The sequence below is a fragment of the Panthera onca genome, chromosome F2, assembly GCF_046562875.1.
Source record: "Panthera onca isolate mPanOnc1 chromosome F2, mPanOnc1 haplotype 2, whole genome shotgun sequence".
In the NCBI taxonomy this organism is placed as follows: domain Eukaryota; kingdom Metazoa; phylum Chordata; class Mammalia; order Carnivora; family Felidae; genus Panthera; species Panthera onca.
The window spans coordinates 40,732,820-40,745,162 of record NC_138356.1 but is presented as its reverse complement, the minus strand read 5'-3'; positions in this window follow the sequence as shown (position 1 = coordinate 40,745,162).

Genomic DNA, 12,343 nt, shown 5'->3' with positions numbered 1-12,343 from the left:
AAAATAAATTTAAAAATGGGGCACCTGGGTGGCTCAGTTGGTTGAGCTACCGATTTCGACTCAGGTCATGATCTCACGGTTTGTGAGTTCGAGTCCCGCGTTGGGCTCTGTGCTGACAGCTCAGAGCCTGGAGCCTGCTTCTGATTCTGTGTCTCCCTCTCTCTCTGCCCTTCCCCCATTCATGCTCTGTCTCTGTGTCTCAGAAATAAATAAACATTAAAAAAAAATAAAATAAATTAAAAAAAATTAGGAAGTCTGAAAAACTGTCACAGGCAGGAGGAGCTTAAGGTGGCATGACAACTAAATGTAGTGTGGTATCCTGGATGGGGTCCTGGAACAGGACGTGGACATTAGGTAAACGGTAAGAACTAAGGAAATCTGAATAAAATACAGAAAAAAATAAAGCAAAGTTATTTGACTGTTAGAAAAATATGAATACATATTCATTATTAGAATGAGAAAAGTTGAGAAGTATAATAAAGAAAAGTTGAGGGGCGCCTGGGTGGCTCAGTCGGTTAAGCATCCGACTTCAGCTCAGGTCATGATCTCGTGGTTCATGAGTTCGAGCCCTGCATCAGGCTCTGTGCTAATAGCTAGGAGCCTGGAGCCTGCTTTGGATTCTGAGTCTCCCTCTCTCTCTGCCCCTCCTTTGCTCTCTGTCTCTGTCTCTCAAAAATAAATAAACATTAAAAAAAATTAAAAAAAAGAGAAAAGTTGAAAAGTATAATAAAGAAAAGAATGCCAGTACTATAGGTAAAATGTTATGTTAATATTAGGTAAACATTTTTGTAGATCTGTTTTTCTAGATTGATCTATCTGATAGGTAGAGGTAGAGCATATATATGCATATGTAAATATACAAATATATAGTAGGCCTGAAGACAAATAATCTTACAAAAATATGATTTTTGTGTGTGTTTTAAATTTTTATTTTAGGCATTATTTAATTTTTTTTTACATTATGAAATATAGCAAACATACAGAAAGTAATTAACTGGCCTCTGTGTATTCGTTGGGCAGATTTTACCATATTTGCTTCAGTTTTTTTTTTAATAAGCAAAAATTCCAGATAAGTTAAAATCCTACCCTTTCATCTTGTTCCCTCTCCCCCTTTTTTGTTGTGATAATCACTGTCTTCAAGCATATTCTTTCCATGCCTGTTTATATACTTCTACTTTATATGTATGTATTCATTAATGACGTAGTATTTTTTGTGTTTTTAAACATTATGTGATTGGTGTAATATTTACGTACCTTTTTGAAATTTGCTTCTTAACACAACATTATTATGTTTTAGAGGTTTATCCATATTGTTACATTGGGTGCTGTGTAGTTAAACTAGTGTTTGTATTCTTCTGGTGAATATTGGTTGTTTCCAATTTTTTGTCTTACAAAATATGCTGCAATGTATATGTACTTTATTTTCTCTAGAGTATCTATATAGCGATGGCTTGTCTTTTTGTGTTGTTTGTAATAACTTTTACATTACAAAAGTTTTTAATATTAGGCCTTTAATCTAGTTGGTATCTATTTTTGTATATACTAGGAAGTAAGGATCTAATTTTATTTTTTTCCATACAGGTAACCACTTGTACCAAATTAATTTATTGAATTATCCCCCCCATCCCAACTAATTTTTATTACTATTTCTGTCACATGCCAAGTTCCCATACATAGTTTGACCTTTTATAGGCATTCTGTTCATTGGCCTATTTGTTTAGCTGTTGCTTCTCAAACCTGCCAGCCCTAGGCAATCAGTAATCTGTTTTCTGTCTCTATGGACTTGCCTGTTCTCGGTGTGTCAAATAAATGGAATCATACAATACGTAGTCTTTTGTGATTGAACTTTCACTTAGCATAATGTTTTCAAGGTTCATTCATGTTATAAACTGTAGTAGTATTTTATTCTTTTTATTGCTGAGTAATAGTCCTTTGTATGGACATACCAATTTGATTTACCCATTCATCAATTGATAGACGTTTGAGTTAGTTCCACTTTTTGCTTGTTATGAATAATGCTGCTGTAAACATTTCTGTGCAAGTTTTTGTGTAGGCATGCGTTTGCATTTCCCTTGAGTATATATACTTAGGAGTTGAATTGCTGGATCATAAGGTAACAGTATGTTTAACTTTTTGATTAATTTCCAGACTGTTTTGCAAAGTGGCTGCACCAGATTCCCACTAACAGTGTATGATGGCTCTAATTACTCCACATCCTTTGCAACATTTGTTATTTTCTGACTTTATTCATTTTAGCCATACTAGTGGGAAAAAAATGATATGACATAGTGGTTTTGATTTCCATTTGCCTGATGCCTAATAATAAGCATTTTTTCATGATCTTATTGGCCATTTATCTTTTTTTTGTATTTTTAAATTGAAGTATGATTAACATAAAGTGTTATTCGTTTCCGATGTACAGTATAATGATTCAACAAATCTATACATTACTCAGTGCTCTTCACAAGAAATGTACTCTTAATTTCTGTGGGGAAATAGGTTCTACTTACATAAATGGGTTAAAAAAAAAAAAACTTAGGTTGGAAAACTGCCACCACGGGGTGAAAACACCCAAGGTTAGCTAGAGAGATACTGTAATGGAATCACGAGTTATATCACCTGTAGGAAATTACTTTCCATCTGGCGCCAATGTACCTGTATCACAAACTCCGCTTGCCCCCCAGATCCTTTGCTTCTTACACATACAAGTTAATGATTACTGTCTGATTGCTTTCTCCATGTTCACGTGTGTAAGATTTTTTTTCCCTCATGTTCACCACGTGGGTAGTATCTTGTGAACTCAATAAATAGGGAGACAAAATCCCTGTTTGGGGCTCTTGTCTCCTCCCAGGCATTCGCCTCTCTTGCACTCAATTCTGCATCTGCTCTCTTGCTGGACAAGAGAGAACTCCAGACTCGTAGTCTGCTACAAATTTCCTTTATCTACTTCACCCATCTGCCCACCCACCTCCTCCTGGCAACCACCAGTTTGTTCTCTGTATTTGAGTCGTTTCTTTCTTTGTTTGTCCCTTTCTTTGTTCATTTTTTTTTTTGTTTCCTCAATTCCATGTATAAGTGAAATCATATGGTCTTTGTCTGTCTGATTTATTTCACTTAGCATTATACCCTTTAGGTCCATCCATGTTGCTAGAAATGGCAAGATCCCAATTCTTTTTTTATGGCTGAGTAATATTCCATTGTGTATATATATATATATATATATATATATATATATATCTCACATATATTCCATTATATGTATATATATGTATCCATATATATATCACATCTTTATCCATTTATTTATGGATGGACACTTGGATTGCTTCCATATATTGACTGTTGTAAATATGCTTCAATTAAACATAGAAGTGTGTATATCTTTTTGAATTAATGATTTCATTTAGGGGGATAGATACACAGCAATGGAATTACTGGATCATATGGTAATTACATTTTTAATTTTGGGGGGAATGTCCATACTGTTTTCCACAGTGTGGCTGCACTTTGCATTTCCACTAATAGTGCACGAGGGTGCCTTTTTCTTCACATCCTCACCAACACTTGTTATTTCTTGTATTTTTGATACTAACCATTCTGGCAGGTGTAAGGTGATATCTCATTGTGGTTTTGATTTGCATTTCTCTGATGATTAGTGATGTTGAACATTTTTCATGTGTCTGTTGGCCATTTGTATGTCTTCTTTGGAACAATGTCTACTCAGGTCCTCTGCCCATTTTTAAAAAAAAATTTTTAAAGAGAGAGAGAGAGCTCATAAGTGGGGCAGAGTGAAGGAGGGGTGGGGGAGAGACAGAGAGAGAGAGAGAGAGAGAGAGAGGAAAAACTTAAGCAGGCTCTATGCTCAGCACAGAGCCTGATGTGAGGCTTGATCCCATGACCCTGGGATCATGTCCTGAGCTGAAACCAAGAGTCAACTAACTGACTGAACCACTCAGGCAAACACCCCTGCCCATTTTTAATTGGGTTATTTGTTTTGTTGTTGTTGTTGTTTTGTTTTGTTTTCTTGGCATTGAGTTGTATAAATTCTTTATGTATTTTGGATATTAACCCCTTATTGGATATCTTATTGGCCATTTGTATATCTTCTTTGGAGAAATATCTATGTAGATCCTTTGCCTATTTTTTAAATTGGTAATTTGTCCTTATATTATTGGGTTATGAAAGTTCTTTATGTATTCTAGATACAAGTCCCTTATCAGATATATGATTTGCAAATATTTTTCTCCCATTATATGGATTGTCTTTTCACTTTCTTGATGGTATCTTTTGAAGTACAAAAGGTTTTAATTATGATGAAGCCCAATTTATGTAAGTTTTCCTTTGTTGTCTGTGCTTTTTAAACAAAGAGGGCTTGGTTAACCTAAGGTCATAAAGAATCACGCCTATATTTTCTTCTAAGAGTTTTATAGTTTTGGCACTTAAATTTATGTCTATGGTCAATTTTGAATTAATTTTAAAAAAATCTTTATTTATTTAATTATTTATTTTTAAAGTTTATTTATTTCTTTTGAGAGATACACAGACAGCATGAGTAAAGGAGGGCAGAGAGAAGGAGAGAGAATACCAAGCAGGTTCCGTACCTTCAGTGCAGAGCCTGATGAAGGGATTGAACCCACAAAACTGCAAGATCATGACCTGAGCCAAAACCAAGAGTCAGATGCTTAACCAACTGAGCCATCCAGGAGCCTCTATTTATTTTTGAGAGAGAGAGAGAGAGCATTAGTGGTGAGGGGCAGAGAGAGAGGGAGAGAGAGAATCCAAAGCAGGCTCTGTGCTCTCAGCACAGAGCCTGACATGGGGGTGGAACCCATCAGTGAGATCATGACTTGAACAGAAGTCAGATGTTCAACCAACTGAGCCACCCAGGCCGCCTAAGAATTGAAGATTTTATATTTTGTAAACATGTAGTTCAATTTCAAATTTTATGGTAAACTCTCTGCTATGAAAAATAAAGAAATTACCATCTTTATACCTTCTATCACTTCCCTTTTCCTCACATTTTGTTTTTATTAATAATACTATTATTTTATATTATCAATGTCCCTAACAATATGTTTGAAGCTATAACTCATATAGTGGTTTAGTCTTGGTTGTACATTTACATTGACTCATTGACTCATTGCTCCCTATCAGTCCACTTGATCTAAGTTGGTGACTTTATAAACTCAGAGTTGTATGTCATATTCTGTTATCGGTATTTTAATGTCTGTGGGACGAGTAATGATGTTCCTTCTTTCATTTCTTTCATTTATGTGATTTATAATTTGTGCCTTCTCTCTCTCTCTCTCTCTTTTTTTTTTTCTTGATTAGTCTGGCTAGAGACTTATCAATTTTAATGATCTTTTCAAAGAACTAGCTTTTGGTCCCATTTTTTTTCCTTCCCTCTCCTTTTCCTTCTTTTTTTTTTTTTTTTTTTTCTGCCTCCTACTGGTTATAGGGTTAATTTGCTATTCCTTTTTTAAAAAAATGTTTATTTATTTATTTTGATGGAGAGAGTGTGTGTGCATGAGCAGGGAGGGGCAGAGAGAGAGGGAGAGAGAATTCCTAGCAGCTTCCATGCTGTCAGTGCAGAGCCTGACACGGGGCTCCATCTCATGAGAGATGAACGTGAGATCATGAACTGAGCCGAAATCAAGAGTCAGACGCTTAGCTGACTCAGCCACCCAGGTGTCCTTCCTCTTCTTTTCTTTCTTTCTTTTTTTTTTTCAAGATTTTATTTTTAAGTAATCTCTACATCCAACATGGGGCTTAAACTCACAATCCCTATATCAGGAGTCACATGCTCTACCAACTGAGCCAGCCAGGCACCCCATTTCCCCCCTAGTTTCTTAAGATAGAAGCTTAGATCATGGTATTTACACCTTTCTTCTTTTCTGATATATGAATTTAATGCTATATAAATACTATGCACTTTTCTCTGAGCACTGCTTTTGCCGCATCCATAAATTTTAGTATGTTGTGTTTTTCTTTTCATTCAACTAAAAATACTTTCTAATTTCCCTTATAGATCCCTCTTTGACTCATGGGTCATTTGGAGATGTGTTGTTTAACTTTCAAATTTTCAAATTTTACAGATCTATTTCTGTTACTGATTTTTAGTTTAATTCTGTTATGATCAGAGAATATATATATTATGATTTTGGTTCTTTCAAATTGGTTGAAGGATTTTTTTTTTTAAGTAATCTCTATGCCCAACATGGGGCTCAAACTCATGACTCCAAGATTAAGAGTCACAATGTCTACCGACTGAGCCAACCAAGCACCCCCTGGAGGATTTTTTAATGACTCAGAATATTGTCTATTTTGGTGAATGTTTCATATGCTCCATTTTTATTATACTTCATTTTTCAAGTATTTATTTAAATTCTACTTTGTTAACATATAGTGTAATATTGTTTTCAGGAGTATAATTTAGTGATTCATCACTTACATATGATGCCTTGTTTCATATGCTTTTGAAAAGAATTTGTATCCTACTGTTGGGTAGAAAATTCTACCAATATTAATTAGGTCAAGTGTTGATAGCATTGTATTATAGGTTTTCTATAACCTTACTGAATTTCTTTCTATTTGCTCTGAAATAAGAATGTTGAAGTCTCCAACTGTAATTATAGATTTGCCTGTTTCTCCTTTCAGTTCCATCAGCTTTTGTCCATTTTGAATATGTGTTGTTAGGTTCATATATGTTTAGATTATGTACCATATTGATATATCTTCTTAATGACCCTTTAATGATTGTATAATACTGCTTTTTATCCCTAAGAAGTGTGGTACATGTGTGTGTATACACACACACATACACACACACACACACACACACACACACACACAATACATACAATGGAATATTACTTGGTGATCAAAAAGAATGAAATCTTGCCATTTGCAACAACATGGATGGAATTAGAGTGTATTATGCTAAGCAAAATAAGTCATTCAGAGAAAGACAATTATCATATGATTTTACTCATATGTGGAATTTAAGAAAGAAAACAGATGAACATAGGGGAACGGAAGCAAAAATAAGATAAAAACAGAGAAGGAGACAAACCATAAGAAACTCTTAAATACAGAAAACAAACTGAGGTTTGCTGGTATGGTGTTGGGTGGGGGGATGGGCTAAATGGGTGTCGGGCATTAAGGAGGGCACTTGGGATTAACACTGGGTATTATATGAAAGTGATGAACCACTAAATTTTACACCTGAAACTAATATTACACTGTATGTTAACTAACTGGAATTTTAATAAAAATAGAAAATAATGCCAAGGTTTGTTATATATATATGTATATATATATATATATATATACACATATATATATATATATATATTTTACCACAATTTGAAAATATTAAAAAGGTAATATATCAAAAACCATTGGAATTACATACTTTAGATGGGTGAATTGTATCATATGTGAATTATATCTCAGAAAGACTGTTAAAATTATTCAAAGCATTTAGGATTTTTGCTTTAAAACAGTTGGCATTTGGTGCTAAACATTGCAACCTTTTGGGAGCTGAGAAGTTGTTCCTCCTGTCTAATGGACAGCTAGTCATTTCCTTTCGCAGCACATTAGATGGTATATTAGGGACAATAGAAACACAAACGTCCCTAGGTTTGATATACATCAGAGGTTCATCATTGAAAAGAAATGGAAGGGAACAGGGGTGTCTGGCTGGCTAGCTCAGTTGGTACAGCATGCAACTTTTGTTCTTGGGGTTGTGAGTTTGAGCCTCATATTGGATGTGGAGATTACTTAAAAATAAAATCTTAAAAAAAAAAAAGAAATAGAAGGGAATAAATAAGTAGGACCTGGCAGAGACAGACTCTCACCTAGAGATTGGCAGCACTGCCAGAGGAAAGTTATGAATTACCTAGTGAAATGAAAACTAGGCTTGGCTGTTACGGGCTTTTTATCTTAATCTATGAGAAGCTACTGACTACTGATTCCTGAAATCATTGTTATACTATATGTTAACTAACTTGGATTTAAATTAAAAAAAAAATACTGCTCTTTATTCCTGGTACTATTCCTTAATCTGAAGACTATTTTTCCTGATACTAATGTACTTTTTATTAGTGTTAGGATGGTATAATCTTTCCCTTCCTTTCGCTTTTAACTTATCTGTATCTTTATATTTAAAATGGATTTCTTATATAGTTAGGTTTTGATTTATCCACCTGATAGTCTCTGACTTTAATTAATTTGTTTAGGCCATTTACATTTAATGTAATAATTGATATAGTAATATTAAAATCTACCATTTGGTAGCTTTTTAAATATATTCCGTATTTCCTTTGTTGGAAGACCTGGGTCCTATTATTTTTTGATGTCTTTGTTAATATCCTGTGTCAGGGCTAACTCCATGTAATTGCAGTATATCCTGTGCCTATGGTGGGGGATATCTGCTGACTCCAATTCAGCATGTGGCCATGGGATGCAGTTACTTCAAGAGATTCCTCCAGTGTAGTGGAGCTTAATGCTGGATGCACATTAGAAATACCTGAGAAGCTTTAAAAAAATACCAATGCCTGTGTCCTACCAATAAAAATTATAATTTGATTTATCTGGAATGCAGCCTGGCAATTGATAATCTTAAATTAGGCTTCCCAGGTGATTCTAATGTGAATTAGGTTGCAGACCCTGGGAAGATCTTGAATGAAAATAGAAAATTCTACTTTCATTGATTTTCCTTAATGCTTCTCTGAGCTCCCTACCTACTCTTTTTTCACTTCTTTAAAAATTTGGGGATAAAATGGAGAATTCCCAGGATTTAGTTGAACTCAATATTTTCCCTTATCCTTATTCCTTGGAAGAAGGTATGGGATTATGATCTAGTCATGGCTGAAACTTTTCAAAATTTATGACATGATTTAGTATACTTTACTGTGTTTTACTTTTGCTTGTAATTTTTTGGCTACTTTTTGCAACCTTTATTTATTTGTTTATTTTGTCAGATATGGAGGGAAAGGATTCTGAGATCCAACTTTATTCTATCATCTTTACCTGGAAGTCCTTGTATTTTTTGTTATATTATACTATTTTCTTTAATCTTCACAATGATCTTGTGAAGCTACTACTATTACTACTGTAGTTGTAGATTTCCTTGTTTTTACAGATGCTTAGACAATAATTCTATTAACTTTTTAAAAGGATAAAATTAGATATGAATTAACATTTTTTTCTGACAGAAATGTAAAAAATTTTAAGCTACTATATTGTGGGCATACGTTGTAACTTTTTTTTTGTCCTTTAGATTGGAAGATTATCTTTCTCAACCAGAAAAGCCTCTGTTAGGGGCACCTGGGTGGCTCAGTTGGTTGACATCTGACTTCAGCTCAAGTCATGATCTCTATGTAAATTCGAGCCCCACATCAATCTCTGTGCTCAGAGCCTGGAGCCTACTTCGAATTCTGTGTCTCCCCCCCTCTCTGCCCCTCCCCTGCTCATGTTCTGTCTCTCTCTGTCTCTCAATAATAAATAAATGTTAAAAAAAATTTTTTTAAAAGAAAAGCCTGTGTTAGCAACCATTTGTATTTCACATGTTAGCTTCACGTTCTGTCCATATGAATTTTTTTCTTTATTGTTTTTCAGTGTTGATATCAGTTTTTCTGAGTCTTCACAGTTATTTTTAGTGAGCAGTTAGATTTTACTTAGTGTATTACAGGTGATTGCAGCCATTATTCTTTCTGATGTTCCAATTACTCAGGAGCTGGCCAGTGGGATCCATTCCAGCTGGTGCTGTGTTTGACAAGTTCCTGTTTTTCATAAATGTGTCCTGGGTTCTGGCCCAAGACGTCCCAGACTCGCCTTGTGTCTATTCTTCTCAAGACTTGGAATCAGCCAATTCTGCAAGGAACAGCTAGACGTCACTTTAAACTGAAAACTCTGAATTCCTTATTAAAGCATTTTCTTGAGAGAGTTTTGGGAATAGCAAGCCTGCTGAGTAAAGAGTTGAAAGCATCTATTTTGACTGTTAGCTGTAATGGTCACTGAAAACAATATGTTTATCTTTTTAACAAAGACTATCACAGTCAAAATCTGCGTTAAATCATAGCTTGTTGTGCTCCTATCCTTTCAACCTAAATAAACAAAAATTTAAAATAGTGTGTTTGAGATTGTACTTGTATTAGAGACAGTTTTATGCAGTTTAACATACTCATAGGCTTAGCCTACTGGGAAGAAAGAGTAATGTTTCTTCAGATCACCAGTTTTTGGAAATACTTCTCATTTTGATAGCAGAATCTAGTAAATATGGGGTTTCTATGACAAATACCATGGAGTGAAAAGTTCAGTCATTTATTAGAGTATGTCCAGATCTTTATTTGGGATTAACTGAAGCATTGGAATAATTTTCAGAAACATTTCCTTTTTATCTAGATAATATTGTGTTATAGAAAAATGGGTATTTTATTAAAAGAGTGTACCTAAAACTTTTATTTTCTTTAAAAATTCTCACATATTTATTGCTTTGTTATTATTATAAAAGTTATAATGCTTTTTTTTTTTTTTTTTCAACGTTTTTTATTTATTTTTGGGACAGAGAGAGACAGAGCATGAACGGGGGAGGGTCAGAGAGAGAGGGAGACACAGAATCGGAAACAGGCTCCAGGCTCCGAGCCATCAGCCCAGAGCCTGACGCGGGGCTCGAACTCACGGACCGCGAGATCGTGACCTGGCTGAAGTCGGACGCTTAACCGACTGCGCCACCCAGGCGCCCCTATAATGCTTTTTTTAGATAGCTTGCAAGATGCAGAACCACTGTTAATCACTTTTCTTTTTTTTAAGTTTATTTATTTATTTTGAGAGAGAGAGAGAGAGAACACGAGCAGGGGAGGGGCAGAGAGAGATGGAGAGAGAGAGAATCCTAAGCAGCCTCCATGCTGAGCTTGACGTGCTGAGCTTGACATGGGGCTTGATCTCATGACTCTGAGATCATGACCTGAGCTGAAATCAAGAGTCAGATGCTTAACCGACAGAGCCACCCAGGCACCCCTGGGTGCTATTGATATCTCATACTTCTCTATGTGATATTTCATACTACTCTGTAGCATCGATCACAATTATAAGTAAATATCTGATTGGGTAATGAGTGCTATTTGTGTCTGTCTGTCCTCATATAGACCGCATTACTCATATGTCTGACCTCATATAGACAGCATGCTACATCATTCATTACCGCACACCTAGAAGCTAGAATACTGTCTTAAGTGTAACAGTCAATATATTTTTGTTGAACAAATTATATCTAAAAATAGTAAATATTTTACTTTAATATTTTAGTTCCCAAATTTGTAACTTGCCTCTTAAGCTTATGCTTTAAAACGAACAGATAAAATCCATTTTAGCAGTCTTTGTCATTGTAATTTGCTTTTATATTTTGAAAGCCCTTTCCCAATTTGACATCAATTAAATATTCACCTTCCCCCCCCAAAGCTTTTAAAAGGTTTCATTTTATGTAATTAACATTTTAATCCTTTAAAAATTTATTTCATTCTAAGTTGTGAGGAAACAGTGTTAAATGGCCAGTATGACCAATATGTCTAATTAGCTATTTTCCCCAGTGCCATTGATTTAATAATATAAATACCTTCTCTGATAATTTGAGGCTCTGTATATTTCTTTTCCTCTTATTGGTCTCCAAGAAGCTTCTTTAAAGTATGTGCCTAGGAATGGAACCATAATTCAAAATCACAGAAGTGCTCTTGACCCTATCCCTGCTTTTCACTTTTGCACATTTTGCTCCAGAAATGTTGAATTTTCCCAGAATGGTGGGAAAAGTCATTGTGCTTTTGGCCATATGTGAACTTCCAGGTGGCTCTGTGTTGCCAAGTCTGCCCTAAGAAAACAGTTTTAATTAAGAAAAAAAAATTGGCAATTTGCTTTGGGAATTGCATTAAGCAGAAGACACCAGGAGTCAGGGGGGCTTACACAAGATAGAAATTAATTTTTCTTTCACATAAAAGAAGTACCATGGTAGGCAGTCAATAGCTTGTCTGGAGGATAAATAAAGTTATCTGGAATGCAGACTTCTTTCTTTGCAACAAGACAGCAGCACAGTCATTATATACAGATTTTTGGCTTCAGACAACTTTTGGGAAGGCTGAAGGGCAAAAAAGCCTTTCCCTAAAAGTTTGTTCCCCTTTTAAGGAGATTTTTAAAAGTCCCAAGTATCTATCTCTCTATCTCTGTCTCTGTCTCTGTCTCTATCTCTATCTCTCTATAGAAATATGTATGTATGTATCTATTTGCAGCTGTGGTAATTGTCCCATCTAAAACTCTAGCCAACGGAAAAGAAATACATATAGATTTTCTA